The following is a 22,849-nucleotide window of genomic DNA, read 5'->3' as shown; positions in this document are numbered from 1 at the left end:
ATAAGTGAAAACACCCCACAAAACAGGAAACGCGGTCAGGAAATAAGCGCAGGGGCAGTTGATCAAGAAGAAGTACCTATTAAAAGATGGTTGATAAAAACAACAGCACAGATACACCTGCCCACGGCTTTGTCAGATATAAGTAAGGAAGGGGAAAGCGGAAAGAGTCCAGAAAAAAAAAAGAAAAATTAAAAATAAAGAGGCACAGGTCAAACTGGTACCCAAGATATCATACAAAAGGAAGAATCAACCAGTTCCTTCTCCATTTCAAATGATATTGACCTTATTGAAGCCTTGGAACTTAATACACAAACGGAAGAGGATATTCATGCAAATAAGCAAGGGAAAACGCCAGTAGTCGGCCCGTCTCCGAAAAGGAAAATTGGGGAGAAAAGGGGGGGGTGTCGCCTCCACACCTATAAAACTTTCACCCAGTCTGGACCAACAGGAGGGAAAAAGACAGAAATGTTCAACCCCCAGAAAGACGAAAACCCCTGTCACCCCCAATTACGATTTCGTCAGTCAGTGGAATTGACTCTATATCGGGTATTTTGACGCAATCTATCGATACAGCCACATGGAGTGAATTGCTGCTAACACTACAGCAAGCAATAGATGTCCTAAATTTTCAATCTGATAAATTAGATGTCCAGGTTGATTTAATGAACCGAATCGCAGTCCACATAGCAGGAATAAATACAAAACTAGATACAATTACAACACAAATCACAAAAGGAAATAAAAAAGACATACAAGCCAAAAATCAATTGTTAAGTCTAAATTGTGGATGTGGTCAGATAATAGACAAACTGGCATCTCTCTCCGAAATACTGACAGAAATTTTACAGGTCGTTCAATCACCTGGAAGTATGGACAGTACCCCTACAACAGAACAAAAGGACGACAAACAAGGTTTACTCGGTCATGCAATGAAGACGGGCGACTCCACGCACAATGATAGTAATAAACAAGCATTAGCAATGCAATAGGTCTCGCATTTGTGAGAGATTAAGCTATTGGCATTGAAATGACAATGATTTTTATTTATCTGTTTTGATAATTAATACATAAAAAAAGGCATTGTCATTTACAATGGCAATAGCTAAAACTCTTGTAAATGCAAGGCCTATTTCATGTTAAAGAAGCGGCCGCCATTGTCCCGGGCTGCTTGGAAAATGAAAACGCACATGGTGCTCTGAATGTTGCAGGAAAGCATGTTGTGCCTGCAGTATGAAAAACTCATTAAAGAAAACTGTGCTTACAGACTAAATAAGACACACCGGGTAACAGAAGTAAAAGGGCCAGTGCACATGGGGGGTTACAAATGAAGACACATTGGTACTAAGGAGGGGCTAACAAGCCTATTAACGAATCAGAAGCCAGCATTTATAAAGTACAATGAGACAAGCCAATGAAAAATATGGGCAGAAAGTGCGCGGAGCTTCAAGTCCATACTCGAATACAGCATGCCTCGCAGAGCAGCGCATGGGCTGCCCAGGCTCTACCTAAAAACACATTCCTGCAACAGTGGTGCAGAGTGTCAGGACGTGTTTTCAGCAGGGTAGCCAGGTTTTTGGTTCCCAGCATTTGAATCAAAAGCAATGGAGAAGGTCAATGATATAGCACCTTGGTGGAATGTAGCAATATAACACAGTGATATAATGCACTAGTAGCATAGCCTTAGATTAGGAGAGGAACACATTACTAGGACAGCACAGGAATGGCCAGGAGTGGGACAGGGAGATCCAGGAACAAAATACTAAAAGGACTGCAGTTCAGGAGGAGCTGAGTGTAGTAGTCAGTCGTTTGCTGACTCCAACAATGATGAATTTTCAAATATGTTCAAGTAACTAGTCTAGACTGCAGCAAATGGATGCAGCCCTGGAAGGGTAAAGATGAAGGCATATTTCATACTCCGCCTGCATTGAAGGACCCTGCCTGCTTCTACGTGTTCATGTTCCCTAGTAAGTTAGGACCCTTGATTGCAGATATCTGCATGCTCACAGCCAGCACCAGGAAGACAATGGAAATAATAAGGAAGGATCAAGTCACATTCAGAAAAACTGCACAGAATTTAAAATAAAAGGAATTCAATTATAAAAAATGCTATATTACCCCATAACATTAGATTTTCAAAACGATCGCATGTGTAACCAAGCACTGAAGAATCGAGAGGTCTAGAAATGCACAAAAAGAAAAAAGAAAAGGGTTCAATTATGTAAAAAATCAAAATCCACACAAAAGAGGAGCATCATGGTTGGGTTTCTGAATGGACTCTTTTCGTGATGTAAAGCGTGGCCGCATTAAAACAAAACAACGGCACTGCCTAGCTTGTCCTTTTCAACAGAGGGACTGCTCATTATGATAGGCAGTGCAAAACAAATGGATGTCTTACTTTTCATGAAGTGTCAAAAATTACATCAAAAAAATCACGCCCTCGTTTACGACTGGTGGGAAACCCTAATCCACACAATTGGCAATGATGCGAAATCTGATTTATGCCCTGGTTGGCCGGTTTTCCATGAGATGATTCACTCAGTAGGCCATCAATCTCCTGGCATAATAATATAGAAGGGATGCCTTTGGTAAGTAAACATTTCCATCCAATTTTAAGCGCAGCTTCAATTAGACCCGGGGTGCGGGTGCAGTTTACTAGTTAATAAGCCCAGGAATGTTTAATGTGCAGTTCAGAACAGGAGCAACTCAAAGTTCAGGGGGAGAGGAACACAGAAAGAATGCAGACGAGGTCACAAAAGAATCAGCAGTAGATGAACAAACCCCGTCTGCGTCTAACTTTCACCCTGATGCATTTAAGGGACGCCTTCGCCCCCACCACCCTTCAGAGAGAACAGACCACGCAAGGCCCGCCGAGGGGCTCCCAAAGAATTTGGCGTAATTGTTTTAAACCAGAGTGAAAAAACACATATAATGAGACAGAAAGGCCTATCATGACTGGAATATTGGCTTCCAAACTAGCGGAGAAGCAAGAGCACTGTCCATTGAAGCGCCACATGTTCCCACACGCAGGCTGCATATAGTGCTAACATTTTACCCCCTACCTGCAAGTGGTATCTCCAGATAAATTTGAATTAAAGACGCTGTTTTATTTCAACTTTTTTTAAATTAAGAATCCCGACAGAACACATTGACACCGGTGCGGAGGATGTAATGAACTGCACGTAGTGTCATTATTCACCGGTTTGTTCTGAAGGGTGCTGTTCTGATATATACGACTCATGGCTTGAGCGTTGGTTGTTTGTGTGGTTAATACTACACGTACTGAAAATGTGAAATGGGAAGTAAAAGAAAAGAAAAAAGTGCAAAACTTTGCAAGACAATATGTCGGTTTCAGAAAAGGAAGCGGCCATGTTCAAATACAGAATAAGGGTCGCATTGCACAGTTAACTCTTTAGCATGCTGTTTTACAAAATAATCTTTAATTAAGGCCTTATAAAGACCCTGTTCTCCTCTGCTTCATAAAGGCATATATAGTAAAAGTTGCGTCTGAGTACACAAACACATATTGGCGTAATATTTTAAATTAGACCGTAGAAGATAACAAGACATTTAGTTCGGTATAGAGTTACTGTTTAACTCCTGTGTACTATTGTGCAGTAGCTGTCCTTTATAGTAAATGGGTTGCTTCTGATTGTTTTCAATCAGATCGCCTTTTTCCAAGATGGCTGCTGGGTGACGCTTAGGAATGGGGCGGAAAAATGTCTCTTTGGTCTGTCTTTTATTTTGATTGCATGTGACATCATTAGCTGACAAACACTATGCAGCAAAATAGACTTTTCTTGTTGAATGTGGAAAACGCCCCGTACTATGAGACTTTGATTTAGACGGTAGAACTGTATTTTTTTGCCAGAACAGCATAAAACACTACCTGATAACGTTACTGGGAGAGATACATGCCAGTTCCTGTGTTGTCGCCTACGAGACGCAGCGACAGTTCTGTGCGAGGGACGCTCAAGGTGAAGTTGTATTTTAGATGCGAGCGCACTGCCAGTGAGTGTGCTCTGTGACAACTTGCTGTTTTAAATAGCTATGGCCTTAATTCACAATAGGACGAACAGCTGAACTCATGGTTGGATCGGGATTAAAAATCGTCCCGGGCACGCTTAAAACAAGAGAGAGTATAAAGGGAGTGGTGCGCGCGCGGCCGTCGCGTGACGTGAAAGTGATTGCGATCAAGCGCACGGCGAGCGATGCGCTGAATGAGCATGAGGAATGCCATATGGCGCCTCTGCTCAAGCGCGCGCCCGCGCACATGCACTGCAAGCTGTAGCCGGCGGTAGCATTTTTTGAAGCCCTTACTTAAAGTCTCGCCAGACCAGCGCAAGCGCTGGGTCAGGCGAGACCTAACAAAGGAAGTCAAAGAAATAAATGGGGTAGGCAACAAGCAAAGCGCAAACAAAATAACACACACACACAGCTCACCAGTTGTTCAAACAAAAAGTCAACGCAAACGAGCGCGGAAAGCCAGGCACAACACCAGCAAACAAGCTGCCCAGGAAAAAAGACAAATCTATCCAATATTCACCCAACAGTCAAAAAACAACATCAACAATCATAGTAAGAACACATCAAAAGCAGACTCGTGCAGCCCATGATTAAACATGCAAGACCGTATGGTGAGTCTCAGTATATTCCCTCAAAGCAAATCCATGTCATCCAAAAAAGAATAGGAAAACACTGAGCCACCAAAGCGAGGGAATAAAAACAAATTACGCTAAGGCAAGCACAGAAACCACGAAAACGAGGTTCGAACTCAAAATCGTAACTAAAAAACAAGAAGGAGAAGAAAGGAAAATCAATGGATTCACAAGTCTTATCTCCAAATCTAGAAACAAAAAATATAGAGCAAGTAGACATAAGCTCGCAAATAAGAAAACAAGAAGTTCGATACCAAATCAGCAAATCAGGGTATCACCAATAGCAAAAACGCCGGGACCACAAACGGAAATGGACAAAAGTATCAGTAACCAAATAAAAATAACCCTGGACAAACAGGGCAGGGTCTGTAAATTACCAATTGAAATGCAAATCACAAAGGAAAATGCATGGCAAAGCATAAGCCAAATAACAGAAAAAACAGAACACGAAATAATCGGTGAGGGAAAAATCAAATCAAATACTTCCTCACAGGAAAGGCCATTTGAAGACAACATGGGCTAAAACGGAAATAAGGCCTGTGAACCTTTAATGAAAAAAATGAGAACAAATCAAAATCAGAACCAACAAAGAGATTCAGTGGAGTTTTGCCAAAAACTCATTTTTGTGCCAGAATATCCAACCATAGGTAGGTATATTGGATATGTTAAATAGGGGGAATCTAATGAGGCTGCTTAAAGAGATTCCAACATTAAAAAAATATTACATCAGCAGACCTCTTGGCCATAGAATTCCTACAAATGGAAAAAGGAAAAGAAACCGAGGCAACCCGCACAACATGGTCTTCAAATGAAATAACAGCGCTGATATACTCCACAAAAGCGGCCTTTGAAGCATGGGGCATAACGCTAATGTATCCGGAACGCATTAAATACCCGTTATTATATAAGGAGTAGTTTCAACTCCAGTTCAGTAGTAGGGGTATCTCTGTGATCGTCATAATCATGTGAATAGTCCCGCCCATGTGCGTGGACCCCGGAGCACTTCAATAGATATAGTCTCTTAAGAGGTCTTCTTCTGCAGTCCTGCACAGACACTTAAGAGATAACAAAAGACAATAATGCAGCCTGAAACACTAGGCTACTCTGGCCATTACTTCATCCTGAAGTGAAAAAGATAGCCAGGTAACAGTTAAATTGAACTATTTTACAAAGTTTCACACATAGAGAAACTCCCCTTCACAAAAATCCCTTTTTCATGATAGAGATGAAGGGTTGGACAGACAAGCCCTATAGGCTGCCATTATAGGTCTGTAAATGGATACCATGCTTTTAAGAATCCTTCCAGAGACCCTCGGTATCCCATGGTGCACAGCCAAAGGCCTGTTATTTTCAGTTCTTTTTGAAGGTGTATAAAGCAAGGCCTGTTGCATCCAGGATATCACGGTTTCATCCACCGGGGAGGAGGGCGGGTTGCTTATGACTATCACAGAGATACCCCTACTACAGAACTGGAGTTACAGGTAAGAAACTACTCCTTCTGTAGTAGGGGATCTCTGTGTATAGTCATAATCATGTGAATAGAATGGCAAGCCCATCCTCAAAAAACAACCCCAGCGGTGGAAGAAACAAACCCACCCACTATGGTGCAAATAGATTCCTCAGCAAAGCCTGCCCAACCTGAGCATCTGCCCTGGCATCAGAGTTCAGGCAGTAGTGTTTAGCAAAGGTATGACCTGACTTCTAAGTGGCAGCCTTACAGATTTCTGCAATAGGGACGTTGCGCAGTAAAGCCGCTGTAGCAGCTTTGCCTCTGGTAGAGTGAGCCTTAGGTTTACTACCTAAAGTCTGTTGGCTTTCTGATAACACAACTGAATACAGGACACAATCCACCTAGAAATGGATTGCTTAGAGGTAGAAAGACCAGTCCTGACAGAGCCATAGTTAACAAACAACTGATCCGATCTACGAATCTCCTTAGTCTTGTCTAAGTAGAATTTCAACACCCTTCTAACATCCAGAGAATGAAGGATGCTGAAAAACGTGGGTAAAGAAATCGTTTGATTAACATGAAACTCTGACACCACTTTAGGAAGGAATTTAGGGTGAGTTCTCATGACTACCTTAGAAGAATGAAAAACAGTGTAAGGCTCTTGACAACAGAGCGCCTGGATTTCACTCACCCTGCGAGCCGATGTTCTGGCTACAAGGAAAGTCGCCTTCCAGGACACATGCTGAAGAGAAGCATTATGAATGGGCTCAAAAGGCTCCCTCATCAGTCTAGAAAGCACCACATTAAGCTCCCATGGGGGTGAAGGATGCCTAATGGGAGGAAACACCTTCTTCAAACCTTCCAGAAAATCTTTGATGACTGGGATTTGGAAAAAGGAAGTTTGTGAAGGACATTTCCTATACGCAGTTAAAGCTGCTAGGTGAACTTTAATGGAATGAAAATTAAGGCCAGATTGCGCTAAATGCAGCAAGTAAAGGAGAATGACATCCTCCTTGCAGGAGGTAGGATCTGCATCTTTAGAGGCACACCAGATGCAAAATCTCCTCCATTTATACATGTAGGAAGTCCGTGTAGATGGTCTTTTTGCTTCTTTTAGTATCTCCATGCAGTTCTGAGGGATATTTAAATGTCCATACTGCACTAGCTCAGGAGCCATGTTGCCAAATTCAACGATGAGAGGTTGGGATGCACCATCTGCCCTCTGAACTTCGTGAGACGGTCCGGCCGACACGGAAGTCGAAGGTGCGGCAGGAGAGACCGGTGTAATAGTTCGGTGAACCACCACTGACGAGGCCACTCCGGAGCAATGAGGATCATCTTGGCCCGTGATTGGGAAAGTTTAATCAACACTGTCGGGATTAGGGGAATGGGTGGAAAAGCGTAGAGAAAGCTGTTCGACCAGTTGATCTATAGTGCATTCCCCAGCGTCCCTGGTTGGTAGAAACTGGAGGCGAAGTCTCGGCATTTGCTGTTTTCTGCGGTGGCTAACAGATCACGTTGTTTAAGACCCATTCGTGATTTTCTTGAACGAGTCTGCTGAGAGCGTCCGCCTGAGCATTCTGCACACCTGGCAGATGAGTCGCCGTTAGGGTCAGGTCCCTGGCCAGCAGCCAGTTCCAGATCGTATGCGCTTCCCGAGACAATGTGCGCGATCTTGAACCCCCCTGCTTGTTGAGTTAGTACATCGTTGTTGTGTTGTCCATCTGGACAAGCAGCGAACAGGTTCGAAAGGACGGCTGGAAGGCTTTCAGCACCAGGTGAACCGCTCTGAGTTACAGGAAGTTGATGTGATAGGTGGCCTCCTTCTGGGACCACGTGCCCTGTATCTGAAGGTGGTCTGAATGCGCTCCCCAGCTGTGGAGAGATGTATCAGTCACAATGGTCTGAGCCGTTTTCTCCTTGTGGAACGGAATCCCTCGGAGGAGATTGTGAGGCGAGCACCACTACTTGATGGACTGGAGGGCTTGCTGCGACAGCTGAATCCGGTTCTCCCAATTCCCTTGTCTCTGGTCCCACTGATCCTCCAGACATTCCTGCAGAGGCCGCATGTGGAGACGTGCATGTGGAGTGAGGACGATGCAAGACACCATGGAACCCAGGAGAGAAGATACCGTCTTCACCGTCAGCGAGGGAATGGTCAAGAGAGCCTGAGCCTTCCGAAGGATTGATAAGCGTCTCTCCTTCGAGGGACACACGCTTGCCTTGCGTGTGACGGAGGCTCCCAGATACTGCAGACACTGTGCAGGAGTCGGGACAGACTTCGATAGATTGATGTGTAGACCCAAGCGATTCAGCTGAACTGACATCCTGTTGAAATGCAGCTGAGCCTCCTGAAGCGTGGCCACCTTGATCAGCCAGTCGTCCAGGTACGGATAGACGAACACCTTGTTCTTCCGGAGGTGTGCTGCGACTACCGCCATGCATTTTGAAAAAGTCCTGGGTGCTGACTTCAGGCCGAAGGGAAGCACTGCATATTGATAGTGATTGGTGCCGACCAGGAACCGTAAGAACTTGCGACGTCCTTGCTATGGGCACCAGAAAATATGTGTCTTGCAGATCTGTTGCGCATAGCCAGTCTCCCTGATGCAGCTGAGGGTAGATCTGGTGCAGGGATAACATGCAGAACTTTTCTCTGCGGATCCATTTGTTCGCTTGTCGCAAATCGAGAATGGGTCTGAATTCGTTCTTGTCCTTCTTGCGTACGAGAAAGAACCTGGAATATAGACCTTGTCCCCTCTGGGCAGGAGGAACCAGTTATATTGCCCTTTTTCTTAACAGGGTTTCGGCCTCCACCTGAAGTTTTTGCAACCGGTATTGTGAGCGAACTGGTGGTATCGATGGAGGAGGGGCGGTGAAACGTAGACAGTATCCATTGCGAACAATATTCAGCACCCAATTGTCCTGAGTTATCTTTTTCCACTCTGCCAGATAATTTTGAATGCTCCCACTGGAGTGGGCAACAGAAGAGGGGAAAGTAACCTTTTTGGGCTTGGAACCCGCTGGGGCTGTATTCCCTGGTGTCGACTGCTGGTTAGCCCTCCCTCTTGACTGGCGTCTCTGAAACGGCTGAAAAGACCGTTGGAACTGTTGCTGTTGTTGAGGTCCAGACTGACGGTCCTGCCCGCGCTGGAATTGTTGAGAGGAATAACGCAGTTGGAAAGGGCGGAAATTCCTACGCTGATCCTTAGGCTTTTCCAAGCCAACGGCTTTGAGAGTCTCAACCTCAGCCTTCATGCGGGCCTTTCCTCATTTGCATGGGAACCAAAGAGGGCGGTACCTGAGAAAGCGAGGTTTGCGATGCGCTACTGAGCCTCCGGTTTTAAGGAGGTGAGGGGCAACCAGGAACGTTGTCGGAGAGCAACGCCATGGCAATACCCATGGGCTGCCAGGAGAGGGGTCCACTGCCGCACTGATAATCTGATTAGAGACCATCAGTCCCTCGTTGAGTATCTCCTGGAAATCCTCACGACTGTCCTGAGGTAGGAGGTCCATGAACTCGTGAAGAGACTCCCACAAGGAACTGTCGTAACGGCCCAACAGGGCAGTAGAACTAGCCACCTTCATCGATGTGGCTGCAGTGTTGCAGACTTTTCTCCCTGCAGAGTCCAGCTTATGGCTTTCCTTGTCCGGAGGGACTGTAGACGAAGGGGCCATAGCATGCTGCTTCTTCGCCGCCACCACGATGACTGAATCCGGGAGGGTGTCCGCCCGAAGGAATGCAGGGTCAGAGTCCGGGGGAACGGTACTTCTTCTGGAGCCTTGAAGGTGCCATTTTCACCGAAGCAGGTGTAAGGAACAATTCCATCGCCGGTTCCTCCAACCCGGGCACCAAAGGAAGCAGAGGACGCAAGGTTTGCCTCTGTTGTAACGTTTCAAAAATTACCGATGTAGTAGGAGTAGGCACAGACAGTGCAATGCCCAGTTTCGCCGCTCCCCTCACTAGAACCTCCTGAAATGTGGCAATGTCATCGACAGGTGAAACTCTCGGAGGTGGACAGTCTGACAATGTGGGCGAGTATCTCCCCCCACTAGAGGACGCTGTGTCCCTAGTATATCGAGTGCAAAAAGAACTACTGATGGACAGAATGCAGAACAATGTCATACATTCACCCCAGTACGGAGATCTGGGCCTAAATCCATCCTTTGTTTGCTTACCTTGCCATTCCAGTTTGGTCCCAGCCATATGCAAATCAGTCTTGACCCTGTGCCCAATGGGAACAGTCCAGCCCGAACTGCCAGGCCAGGTCCTCCCTGGACTGGAAACAAACATCCTAGGACCGGTTGGCTTGGCAGTTCGGGCTGGACTGTTCCCATGAGGCACAGGGTCAAACTGATTTGCCTATGGCCATGTCTGAACTGGGGTGGTGGAGCGAGCAAAAGAATGATGATGGATTAAACCCAAATCAGTTGACTGGGGGTGAGTGTTTGATTTGCTCAAACACTCCGTCCATCATCCCCTTTGGTATCGCTTTGTTTGCCCTAAGTTGGCAGGGTATGCCCAGACGTGGGTCCCTTGCTCACTTTGCCACTGGATTCAAGATAGCCTGGCTGATGAGGGTTATGAACCCAAAACCGGTCCCAGGATGCTTGTTTCCGGTCCAGGGAAGACATGGTTTGGCAGTTCGGGCTGGACTGTTCCCATGAGGCACAGGGTCAGACTGATTTGCATATGGCCATGTCTGAACTGGGGTGGTTGAGTGAGCTAAAGAATAATGATAGATTACACCCAGATCAGGTGAGTGTTTGATTTGCTCAAACGCTCCGTCCATCATCCCCTTTGGTATCGCCTAGTATATCGAGAACGTGATCTCTCATGGCAATGGCGAGACCTTGTAGAGGAACGGTGCCTGCTGCGAGAGCGATGTCTTGGCCGGGACTGTGATCTTGGCCTTCTCGGTTCTGCAGGGATCACAGGCACAGGTGGAGCTGCAAGAGGAGGAGGAGGAGGCGGAGGAGGAGGCAGAGGAGGAGTTTTAGGTGGTGGTGGAGGAGTAGGAGTCCTGGGCCGCATAGGCGACGGACGTGGAGCCACAGGCTGAGTAGGTTCCAGTGTCCTAGTTGGAGAATATGTCCTGGAATACTCAGAGTCTGAGGTAGCTACTTCCCTTCTCCGTTTACGGGCTGGCCTTGAAGAGGGAGCCCTGGATGTAGTGCCCCTCGACAGCAAGCGCCGACGTCGTCGTGATCTAGAACTCGCAGACGCTGAGATGCTGACCACAGAGGGAGACTGATCTCTTGACGTCAAGCTACGATGGTACCTCCTCGACATCGACCGTCCACTTAGACGTCGAACCTCTCCTTGACATCGAGCTCCTTCTTGACGTCGATCTTCTCCTCGATGTCTACCTTCTCCTTGACGCCGACCTTCGCATTGACGTAGACGGTGAGCGGCGGTGTCGCCTCAACGGCGAGCGACGATGTCTCCTAGACCCAGATTGACGGCGCTGATGTGTCGATGTTGACTGGGATGTCCTCGACGTCGACCTCAGCCGAGGCCTCGACGTCCTTCCCCTCGACGTCGATCTTCGATTACGCTTAGACCCAGAGCCCTAAGTCGACGGGGATAATATCGTCATCATACCTGGTCTGGACGTCGATGTTGACGCCTTCGACGTCGAACGGGACCGGCGTCGTTTTTGAGCCTTTTGTTGCCTGGGGAGACCCCCAGAGGTCGACGCATGGGTTATGGAGGAGGAAAGGCTCTCTCCTTGTCCAGATGTCCCACCTGCAGCCTGTTGTCTTCTCTGCTCCAGGCCTTGAAGACGAATCTTCTCCCTGTCACACAGGGTCCTCCTGGAGAAGCATTTACAGATGGCACAGGATTCAGGAACATGTGAAGAAGTTAGACCGAGAATACAAATTCTGTGGGAGTCCGACTTGGCCTTCTTCCTGCCACATTCAGGGCACTTGTCAAATAAAGATGGCATTTTGACAAGAAAAATGTGGGCTAACTGCCCAAAAAAAGACAGCAAAAGGAAGGGAAAGGCCAAAGACGTCGAGTGAAACACAAACTAACTTTAAAGCTTAATAATTGAAAGATATACCACTAAAGGTAGAGCTCAATGCTCCAGGGTCCTGCTAGCAGGAGCCGGAAAAATGAACTGAAAGTAACTGGCCTTTGGCTGTGCATCATGGGATACCGAGGGTCTCTGGAAGGATTCATAAAGACATGGTATCCATTTACAGACATATAATGGCAGCCTATGGGGCTTGTCTGTCCAACCCTTCATCTCTATCATGAAAAAGGGATTTTTGTGAAGGGAAGTTTCTCTATGTGTGAAACTTTGTAAAATAGTTAAATTTAACTGTTACCTGGCTATCTTTTTCACTTCAGGATGAAGTAATGGCCAGAGTAGCCTAGTGTTTCAGGCTGCATTATTGTCTTTTGTTATCTCTTAAGTGTCTATGCAGGACTGCAGAAGAAGACATCTTAAGAGACTACATCTATTGAAGTGCTCCGGGGTCCACGCACATGGGCGTAGATCGGATCAGTTGTTTGTTAACTATGGCTCTGTCAGGACTGGTCTTGCTACCTCTAAGCAATCCATTTCTAGGTGGATTGTGTCCTGTATTCAGTTGTGTTATCAGAAAGCCAACAGACTTTAGGTAGTAAACCTAAGGTTCACTCTACCAGAGGTAAAGCTGCCACAGCGGCTTTACTGCGCAACGTCCCTATTGCAGAAATCTGTAAGGCTGCCACTTAGAAGTCAGGTCATACCTTTGCTAAACATTACTGCCTGGACTCTGATGCCAGGGCAGATGCTCAGGTTGGGCAGGCTTCGCTGAGGAATCTATTTGCACCATAGTGGGTGGGTTTGTTTCTTCCACCGCTGGGGTTGTTTTTTGAGGATGGGCTTGCCATTCTATTCACATGATTATGACTATACACAGAGATCCCCTACTACAGAAAGAGGCGTACCAATCAACCGGAGTAAACAAAAGACCAACATCATCATTTTTGAGTGGGGGGAGAAGTACTACCCCGAAACCTCAATTAAGTCAGGAAAAAAGTTCGAACAATCCCAACCCAATTCCCCGACAATCCAAACTACAGACAGAAGAAAATCAAGATTGGTCTTGGGTTCCCAAAGTCTTGAGCCAACAACGACCCTGATGAAAACAAAAATGCTCGAAGGGAACAGTTCATAGAGGTTCAATCAATTCTACATAACAAGGAAATAATAAGAATCTGTTCATGGAATACCCATGGTTTCAGAGAAATGGGTCAAGACCTGAGACCGTATCCTTCTTGGGAAGATTTGACATAATCCTATTACAAGAAACATGGAATCTGACATCAAGATCAGTTGTTGGCTACGAAGAACATCATGTCTTGGCAGGAAAAATGTCAAACTATGGGCACCCAAGGGGCGGGCTGTCAATATATATTACAGTAAAACAGGACTGGAAATCAGAAGAACTAGACTCGGGAGAAAATTGGATACAAGCCATGAAATTGGAATGCAAGCGACCCTCACATATAAACCCATGGCAGTTACTGATTTTAAATATATATATCCATCCTGATAAGAAGAAGAAAAGGGAAAGATTGTTATGCCTGATAAACCTTATACAGACATTGCAAGCGACACACCAAAATTACGAGATGATCATCTCAGGTGATTTTAACCGCAATTTATTAAGGGATAATCTGAACAAGAGAGAGCGCCAAACGGAGTCGAAAGTAAACAAATTTAAGCGAGACCTGGAAACCCTAGGTTGTACCATCCTGAAGAGAAAAACAAAGAGGGATCAACCAGCTGGCATCACATTTTTTAGTGGAAAGAAAAAATCCACCATAGATTATACTATTATCAGCAAGGAACTCTTGCACCTAGTTGACTCCTTTTGCATTAATACCCGTCCGGAGAGCGACCAACTCCCTCAAGAAACGGCACTACACATAAATCTGTTTCATAAAAAGAACATAACAGCCTTAGCTAAAATGCCAGAAACACACAATCAAAAGAGACTAAAGTGGCGAGGAACAAACCTCATACAAATAATGGACACCGTGCATAAATATGTAGAAAAGATCGGTGAGTACCCATTTATTAGAACAAGATTGGGGAAAACCTAGGAACGACCTTGTTAAACAAATTTCCAGTAATTCCAGCACGCCAATTAACCCATGGCGCCAGAAATGAAGCATGGTTCGCGACCTGAAGAGGAAAATTGCAATAGAGGTAAGAACCAAGGCTGTAGCAGCAAGAATGGGAATAGATACGGACAATAATAAGATCATAGAAATGAGAAAAGAATACAAGGATAAGTGCAGGGAGGCAAAAAAGGTGCATATTGAAAATGTTTGGGAGAAACTGCTCTGTGCAAGTAAATTGCCAAATAGTAGGGAATTCTGGGGGTTAATAAATAACCTAACAAAAGGAATAGGAATGCACCAAAATGCGGGAATAAGCGAGTCAGCATGGACACAACACATCGACAAATTGTATAACACACAAAATGGTACACACATGTGAGCAGAAACAGGCTTGAATATATTGGAGGATGCAAAGCAAAATGAAATTTCAAACAGCCACCCCAAACAGGAAAAAGTACATTTGGAAGGGGACCCACTGAAACTCAATATTCATGACTTAAATACCCTAATAACAACTTAACAACTAAAAGTAGTGATAAAAAAATTGAAAACAGAAGGACCAGCAGGGCCAAATGGTCTCCCAAATGCACTTTATAAGCAAAATCCTGAATTTTGGGCCAATTACCTCACGCCACTTTTTAACCACCTATATCGCGAAAATAAGATGCTAAACTCCTGGAGAGGGAACCTATTTCATCCAATCTACAAAAACGGAAGTCGTACCGAGCCAGGAATTACAGGCTCATTGCCTTGATTGATGTTGAGGTAAAACTTTTCGCATCATGTATTTTACAACAATTACAGGCGTGGACGGAGAAAAGAATAATCCCGAAATACCAAACAGGTTTCAAGCACGGTATGGGCACCATCAGGAACTTGGCAGCATTGATGATCCTAATAGAAAAAGCAATAAGCTGGACTATTTGCATGTTACATCGACCTAAAAATCAGCCTTTGATTGCTGCCACAAGATCACCTTTGGATGAAATTGAAAGCATGGGGATTACTACAAAAACTAATTGACATCATAATAGCCCTATATAATGAAACCTGGGCTAGGGTGAAGCTTGGAGACGGCAGCAGAATATCTTCCAAGATAAATATAAACAGACTAAAACAAGGCTGCGTCCTATCACCGAGTCTATTTAATCTATATCTAGCCGATCTAAACCACCATCTGTTAAAAGTAAATGGCCACCCTCCCAAACTGGCAAATTAGCCAATTCAGTTCCTGCAATACACGAACGATATAGTGGTTGTGAGCCAAACCCCAATCTGGTTGCAAAGAATTATCAACAACCTGATAGATTACTTCGATTGACTAGGGTTGGAACTAAATATGAAGAAAACAAAGGTGCACGTCTAGCAGGTTCCAGGCCTGGTAAATATAATTGGCACACAAAGGGCGAACAAATAGAGGAAATCAGTTCATATAAATACGTGGGCATCAAATTGGGCTGAAGCATGTCCTTTACAGATCAGAAAACAGATATAAAAGCAAAAGCCCACTCATTAATTTTCGCTTACAAACAGTTGCAAAAGAAATTGCGCTGCCCTTCCCACAGTCATCTTCTGAAAAAAATGGCAGCACAACTACTTCCAACACTGGCATATGGCCTAGAAATATGGCACGGTCAGGAAATTGATATTCTAAATGAGCAGCAGACAAAAGTATACAAAGCAGTTTTTAACCTTCCCAAAGCCGCGTCACCAGCACAGATACGTTTGGAATTCGGTCTTCAGAACCAGGAATACCAAAGAAAATCTATCTTTGCGAAATTGTGTTGGAAATTCCGATCGTAAGAATCCGGATCCCTGAACAACCTATGCTGGGCTGAAATAGAGGCCCAATATGATCAGAAATCACCAAATACATGGGGTGAATACCTGAGTACAGCCCTGAAAGCATTAGACATTCAAGAGGTTTGGGACAGTAAGATGGAAAGAACAGCATTCAACAGAGTGTGCAATGCCACGGCAAAGAAATTATCTTTTTTGGAAGACAAAACAAGATTGACTAAACGTAGATATGCCTGGTCGGTAATAAATTCATATACAAAGCTCAAACCGCAAGCTTATTTAGCAGCACACTTTCGACTTACATTAAAAAAAAAGAGGTTTATGCTGTACCGACTAGGAGATCATAACTCGAAGAACCTGTTACCAACCTGGAAAGGCAAACATCGAGATGAAAATTGTCGCTTATGTGGATACCACATAGAATCGATATGCCATCTGATGTGCATCTGTCCTACAGTAAAAGATGAAAGTCATTAAAAGTGATTTTAAATTAATTAAACATCCGCACCTGCAGACAGGCTGTAACTTGCTGGATGGGGGGCTTATCAAACATTTTAATTTGCCGCAGGGTAAAATTCTTCACACTGATCGACAAGCTTCTCCTAAAAGCGGACATGAAATAAAATAATCGGGTCGATACAGGACTGGAAACTTTATAAAAATTGTAAAAGGTTTAACAAAGTATTACACTTTTTGAAAATACCATTCTTTTAAAATGTTTTTTTTTAATTATTGTGTGCTTTATGGTTGTGAAATACCAAATAAAGGCCTTTTTATTTTTTTTAAATGAGTGACTGATACCGCTTTGTGGATTGTTAATGTTGTTTGCTAGCGCTCCGTGCTGTCGGAGCCACCTCAGAGTGCTAGATTATGCTCTTGCGTGTATGTGTGTATCCGCCCTCTCTCACTGTTCTTTACCCTTCCCTTCCTCCTGCTCGCTCTAATCTCTTGTTCTAGCTACTACCTCCGTAGTCTCTTTCTTCCCCCACTCCACCCTCCCGGAGGAGTCATTTGGTTCAAAATGAGGGCAGTGGGCTTCATTTTTAGGCGGGCATAAGTAAGGAAAATCGCACACCATTTATGTTTTTTCTATATTTTGAACTCTTCTTTTTGGGAAGCACACTTGCTGTTAAAGTGCCATATGACAGTGGGCTGTCAGAATAAACCTGCACTCACTAGTGTGATACACGGGATGTGGCCGTGCTGGGGCCATTAACCCTTTTCACTAACCACTGTATGTTGGCAGACTAGTACAGTTGTTACTTGTGATGCTCAGAAAGGCCATTAGAGTCGGGGTTAATTGGTCACGTGCGCCTGATTTCCAATCACAACAAATGTCCGGTATTTCTCGCAAAGAATGGTGATGGATCAAACCCAGATCTGTTGACTGGGTGTGAGTGTTTGATTGGCTCTGATGCTCCGTCGCTCAGCACCCCCTTTTGTACCGCTTTGTTCGCCATAAGTTGGCAGGGTATGCTCAGAAGTGAGTCCCTTGCTCACTTTGCCACTGGATTCAAGCAAGCCTGGCTGAAGACGGCTGAAATGCCAGAAACCGGTCCTAGGAAGCTTGTTTCCGGTCCAGGGAAGGCATGGCTTGGCAGTTCGGGCTGGACTGTTCCCATGAGGCACAGGGTAAGACTGATTTGCGTATGGCCATGTCTGAACTGGGGTGGTAGAGTGGGCTAAAGAATGGTGATGGATCAAACCCAGATCTGTTGACTGGGTGTGAGTGTTTGATTGGCTCTGATGCTCCGTCCATCACCACCCCCTTTTGTACCACTCAATCACAACAAATGTCCGGTATTTCTCGCTTTGAAAGGTGGGAACCCAATGTGTGAGGCATAGGTGTCTGTGGGGATGTGAGGAGGGTATGAATGGCGGGGTCTGCAGCGCAGGCTGATGAACACGCGATGTGGAGGCCAGGATCGGACTGGCCTGTAAGGTAGCCAGGCAGTGCCAGAAGGGTTGGTGTGGCAGGTCATTGTGTGGGCCGTTGTTTCAGATGGTTGTGTGGGACAGTATGGACTGGTTGGCCGTTATTTACTGTTGATTTCCCTGATGTTACCACAAACATCTCCCATACCTTGCAAAACACCTATAAAGGTCATCTTTACAAGTTTAAATATGCCCCGATTTCCAAATGTGGGCCCCTATTTTTAGGCAGCAGATTCGCGAATGGGGCCAATTTTATTGGTGTTCCCTGGCCTATTTTCTGTCTCAGTCTGAACCCGGTGAAGGCAGGGGAGGTGTGACTCACCAACGGATGACTTTCTTGGGAGGTTTTTTTATTGCAGCAACACTTCCTACATAAAATATAGATAACGGCCAAATGTGTCCATTTCTCGACGCACATTTACCACTTTGTGCCCCCCACACCCCTCTCTGTCTTTGCTGACACTCACAACTGTCCTGTAGACACAATATTCTTTCCCTGCAGACACTATCCTCATGCAGACAGCACACTCCTGTCCCTGCCGTGACGTCATGCTACAGACCACTGTCGGTGCAAAGATCACTCCCTCCATGCAGAAACTCCACTGTTCCTACAGATTAGCCCCCCACATTGAAGACACGTCATTTGCCCAGCACAGTCACGAGACCCCCATGCCGATCTGTCACCACAGAATGTCCCGTCTCTTTGCGGGCCTCTCTCGCACTCCGCCTTTAAACTCCCCGTGACGTGCCTGTCTTCCCGCGTCGAAAACACACGCACCCTCCAGCAGGAAACTCAATACTTGGAAAACAAGCGAGGAGCGAGCCAGCTGCTATTATAAACACACACGGCGCTGGCAATGACGTCCAGAAGAATAACACCTACATCTATGGCCCCACGATACACACAGCAGGGCAACACGCGCGCACAACGCTGACACAAAGTAAAGCGTCTACTGCAACGCACATTGAGCTGAGCACACACAGCGCTGACAACACACGCATTGGCAATATGCAGCAGGAACAAACGAGCGGACAGCACTGACAAAACACACACACACATATAATATATATATATATATATATATATATATTTTTTTCACTGAAAAAACCATAGGTTTCACACACGTTATAGTTAGGAATTAGCATTTAAAAAACCTTGCAAATTGACTTAAAAAACCATAGGTTTCACACATGTTATAGTTAGGTGGATATTTCACTCGTAAAAAACCAATGAAATTCCCCTGTTATAGTTAGTTCAGATAACTATAACTCGCGCGACCGCAATCCACTGCTGATGTAGTCACATATTACATCACTCATGACATGGTCAGTGGCATCACTCATGACATCACTGATGACATCATCCTTGTGATAGAGTGGCGGCCGCGTGAGTTATAGTTATCTGAACTAACTAGTGAAATATCCACCTAACTATAACATGTGTGAAACCTATGGTTTTTTAAGTAAATTTGCAAGGTTTTTTTAAATGCTAATTCCTAACTATAACGTGTGTGAAACCTATGGTTTTTTCAGTGATTTTTAAAAAAAAATGTAAAATATTTTTTCTGCCTTCGGGGTCCTTCAGGGACCCCCTGAAAAAGGCTAGGGGGTCAGGAACTCTCTACCCTGCCCCCTTTTCACGTTCGCCACCTTCCTTTTTCACTCTCGCACTGAAAACAAACAAAATGGTGGCCGACACTTCCTAATTTCGACCGATTCGAACGTTGACTAACATGTAACCACCAATCAGAATTACGCTCGCGCACGTTAGGGTGCGCGCACGGTGCTCGCACGGTGCGCGGCTATAGATATGTATGTGCTTTTAACTGCAATTTTCTCAGGAACTACTGAACAGATTGACTCCATATATGCAAAAGGCACATCCCTGAGCTGAGGACTACCTCTCTGCCAAATTTCAAGTAATTCTGTTCAGCCGTTCGGGCTGTACCTTGGACTAAAGGTCCCTATGGAAAATTGCATGGGGAAAACGCGTTTTGGGACCCCCTTTTTTCTCAGCCCCCGCTTGACGAATCCCCCCGAGACTTTCATGGTAGGAGCGGAGCGCCCCACCTATTTTGAAAATTTCGCGAGGATTCGTCAACCGGCGCCAAAGTTATTCCAAATAGAATGTTGCGGATTTCCTATGGAAATACGGTCCTAACTATAACTATCTACTGGCGACCGCCAGTAGATAATATATATGACACAACTGTCGAAGCCAGGTCTGGCAATACCTCATACTACCTTAACGCACACTCCACCCTTTCCTACACCCCGTGTCCTTTTCCTGCTTTAGTTTAGAGTTGTGGACCAAAAACAGGAGTGGCTGAAAGGCCCCCTTAGGGAACGGATCTGATGTGCACAGTGCTTTGTTTGTAAAAGAACAGGTGCCGGGGCCCAAAGGTTTGCTCAGAAGCCGACGCCTGGCGTGGTCAAAGGCCGGGGTGCCCAATACCAAGGCTGTGCGGTCTTGATTCCACGCTGGGCTTTACTCCATTCCTTTCTTCACTCTTGTAAGTTATTTCTCCTACCTGCTTCCTTCCGCTGTGGCTGGTTTTCCGTCTTTCTCTTCCTCCTTCTTTCCTCCTTTTGTGATTATCTGGATCAGTCTGTTGATGAAAAATAGCTGCAACCACTGGCTCAAATTAAGCACCCTCTCCTCTTTTGGGCCCTCAACCTGCTCCTCTTGAGCGCCCCGTCGCTAGCCTCGAGTCATCTTCTCTCTAGCAGCCCCCTACTGTTTTTGCCTTGTTCCTACTCACTATCTGCTGATTCAGCAGTGGCTTCACATCCTGAAAACAACGAAAATAACCGCTGGCCTTGCACGAACATCACCCTCCCCCTCCTCCCTCCCCCCCCCCAAACCGCATACCACCTTCTTCAGATCTCAGAGTATGGAAACAGAACAGGACAGAACAGGTTCTCCCCATCAGACAGGAGGAGGCATCGCCATCATCCACAAGAACACCATCCACATCACGACCAACTCCGATGACACCTTCACCTCCGCCGAACACCTCCACTTCTGTTAAATATGGTAGTGGCAGTTGCAGTCGATAACCTTTCAAGTATTGCCCGGCGGTAATCGCCTCTTATACCACTCGAAAATTAACCAACAAAGAGGCAGGCGCCGGAGACTGGAAGGCAGGAAACAAAGTTTTTATTCCGTCGGAGTAGAACACATCAGATCAGACAGCAAGGTATCGTCACGAGGTGCTCTAACTGCATCTCTGAGACCTGGTCTCTTATACACACGTTTATGACTTTATTGCAGGTTTATCATACATGGCACATTCTTGAGATCGCTTTGATACATGAAAGAACATCCTCAGAATCCCCGGCTCAGATCCGCTCCCACATATAGCTACAGTAGAAGTCCCCACTGTAGGAGAGTAGGGTCTGCAATCCTATGATCACCCAGATTTTTTGCTTTTGCTTCATTGGTTTACGACTTTCTCCGGCTGTGGGCCTGCCAATCAGACCCACAGCCTAGCTGTTCTCTCTCGAAATTAACACACATGTACGTTAGGTGCATCCACTAATTGGAACTGGGCCGCCTTGTCAGTCCCTGTCTCAGCATACCACAGGTATCCAGGGCATCGGTGTACCCAGGGCCTACCAGGGGCTGAAGCATGTATTATGCCACCCCTGGAATGGCCGCCCAAATCTGACACAACTGGCTGCACGACAGCTGGGGCCACGTGGTGTAATCACCCGTTGCTGTAGGTGTAGTATTCCTACACCTAAACCCTAACATGGACACATGGGTTCCTATCAGTCACTCCTATGGCAGGCCTTATCAATCCTGAAGGCAGAGTGCAGGGGATCATGTGGGACGGTGCTCTGGCGCGAGCTGAGCCCGTCGACGGCTTGTGGAACCAAGTCCTAATAGCCGTTCCATGGTGACGCGGGCCAACTACTTTTAATGCCTTATAATCCTAGCGGTTATTTGCTAACTTTGGCCTCGCATCACCTACACATGTCGAGTAAGGTGTCATACGAATGGGAATACGAACCCCTCGCCAGTCCGGGTGACGGGGTTGGCATTCCCCCCCTTTTAGAGGGACACGACATGGAAGTAACCTTGAACCCGGTTAAAGTTGACTCAAGCCTCAGCATCACAAAATGGATGCTGCCACCGGACACAAGTCTGACCTCCCGCTGCTGGGGGACCTTCCAGCAAAGGGAGCTTGGACAAAGGGTTTCCTGTCGAGGGCGGTGTTAGCACCGTCCCAGACAGGGTTTGTGTATCCCAGGTGGGCAAGGGCTGAAAGGAAGGTGACTGCAAGTGGCACCCCGGTGCTCACTGTGCATAGCCCGGCTCAAACCAGTTTCGGGGGCACACCGGCCCCTGAGCTGGCGCGAAGCCGGACAAAGGATAGGGGTGTAACCACCCCCCTCCTGGCTCCACCCATAGGTAGAACCTAGTCACGGGCCAGCCCCTTTTCTTAGAATAAAGGTAGGAGCGAGTCCCCTTCCCAAATTGGATAATCAGATAATCGGATACCTCCGAATCACGAACCACTTTCCACGAAAGGAACTCTTGACTATTTCTGAAGACTCTCCCTTGTGGCTAAGGAGTAGCCACCCTGCACCAGCAGGCACCACCTAAGCGCTTGCGGTTTGCTGTAAGTCTCTCCTACGGATCAAGACTGCCCAGCTCGACGAGACCCGAGTTCCCTGCCATCTCTGACCTTTTACCTCCCTCATCAGCTCAGCTGAGAGTCGTAGGTGTGACGAGACCTGCGGGACCGGCTATCTTCAGGACCTGCACGACGCTTATCTAGCACGCCCACCGAGGGACCCTCGAGTGAGTGCACCTAGGGTTTGAGAAACCCTAAACCCTGAGCAGCTCCAGCATCGAAGTCTGTCTCCCCAGCATCCACG

The 22,849-nt window shown here is 46.1% G+C and overlaps 1 pseudogene across 1 annotated transcript in view; it reads right to left on the bottom strand.

The window, feature by feature from the left end:
* The window catches only part of LOC146870462 (large neutral amino acids transporter small subunit 2-like), a 351,489-nt pseudogene that overhangs the window by 125,012 nt on the left and 203,628 nt on the right, over positions 1 to 22,849 (bottom strand). The window contains exon 4 of the transcript XR_014978319.1: positions 9,404 to 9,884. The product of XR_014978319.1 is annotated as a large neutral amino acids transporter small subunit 2-like (transcript). The remainder of the gene's footprint in view (positions 1 to 9,403; positions 9,885 to 22,849) is intronic.

The sequence above is a fragment of the Triturus cristatus genome, chromosome 1_1 (assembly GCF_964204655.1).
Source record: "Triturus cristatus chromosome 1_1, aTriCri1.1, whole genome shotgun sequence".
NCBI classification, from domain to species: domain Eukaryota; kingdom Metazoa; phylum Chordata; class Amphibia; order Caudata; family Salamandridae; genus Triturus; species Triturus cristatus.
The sequence above is the reverse complement of the archived record's forward strand: the minus strand, read 5'-3'. Positions and strand labels throughout refer to the sequence as shown.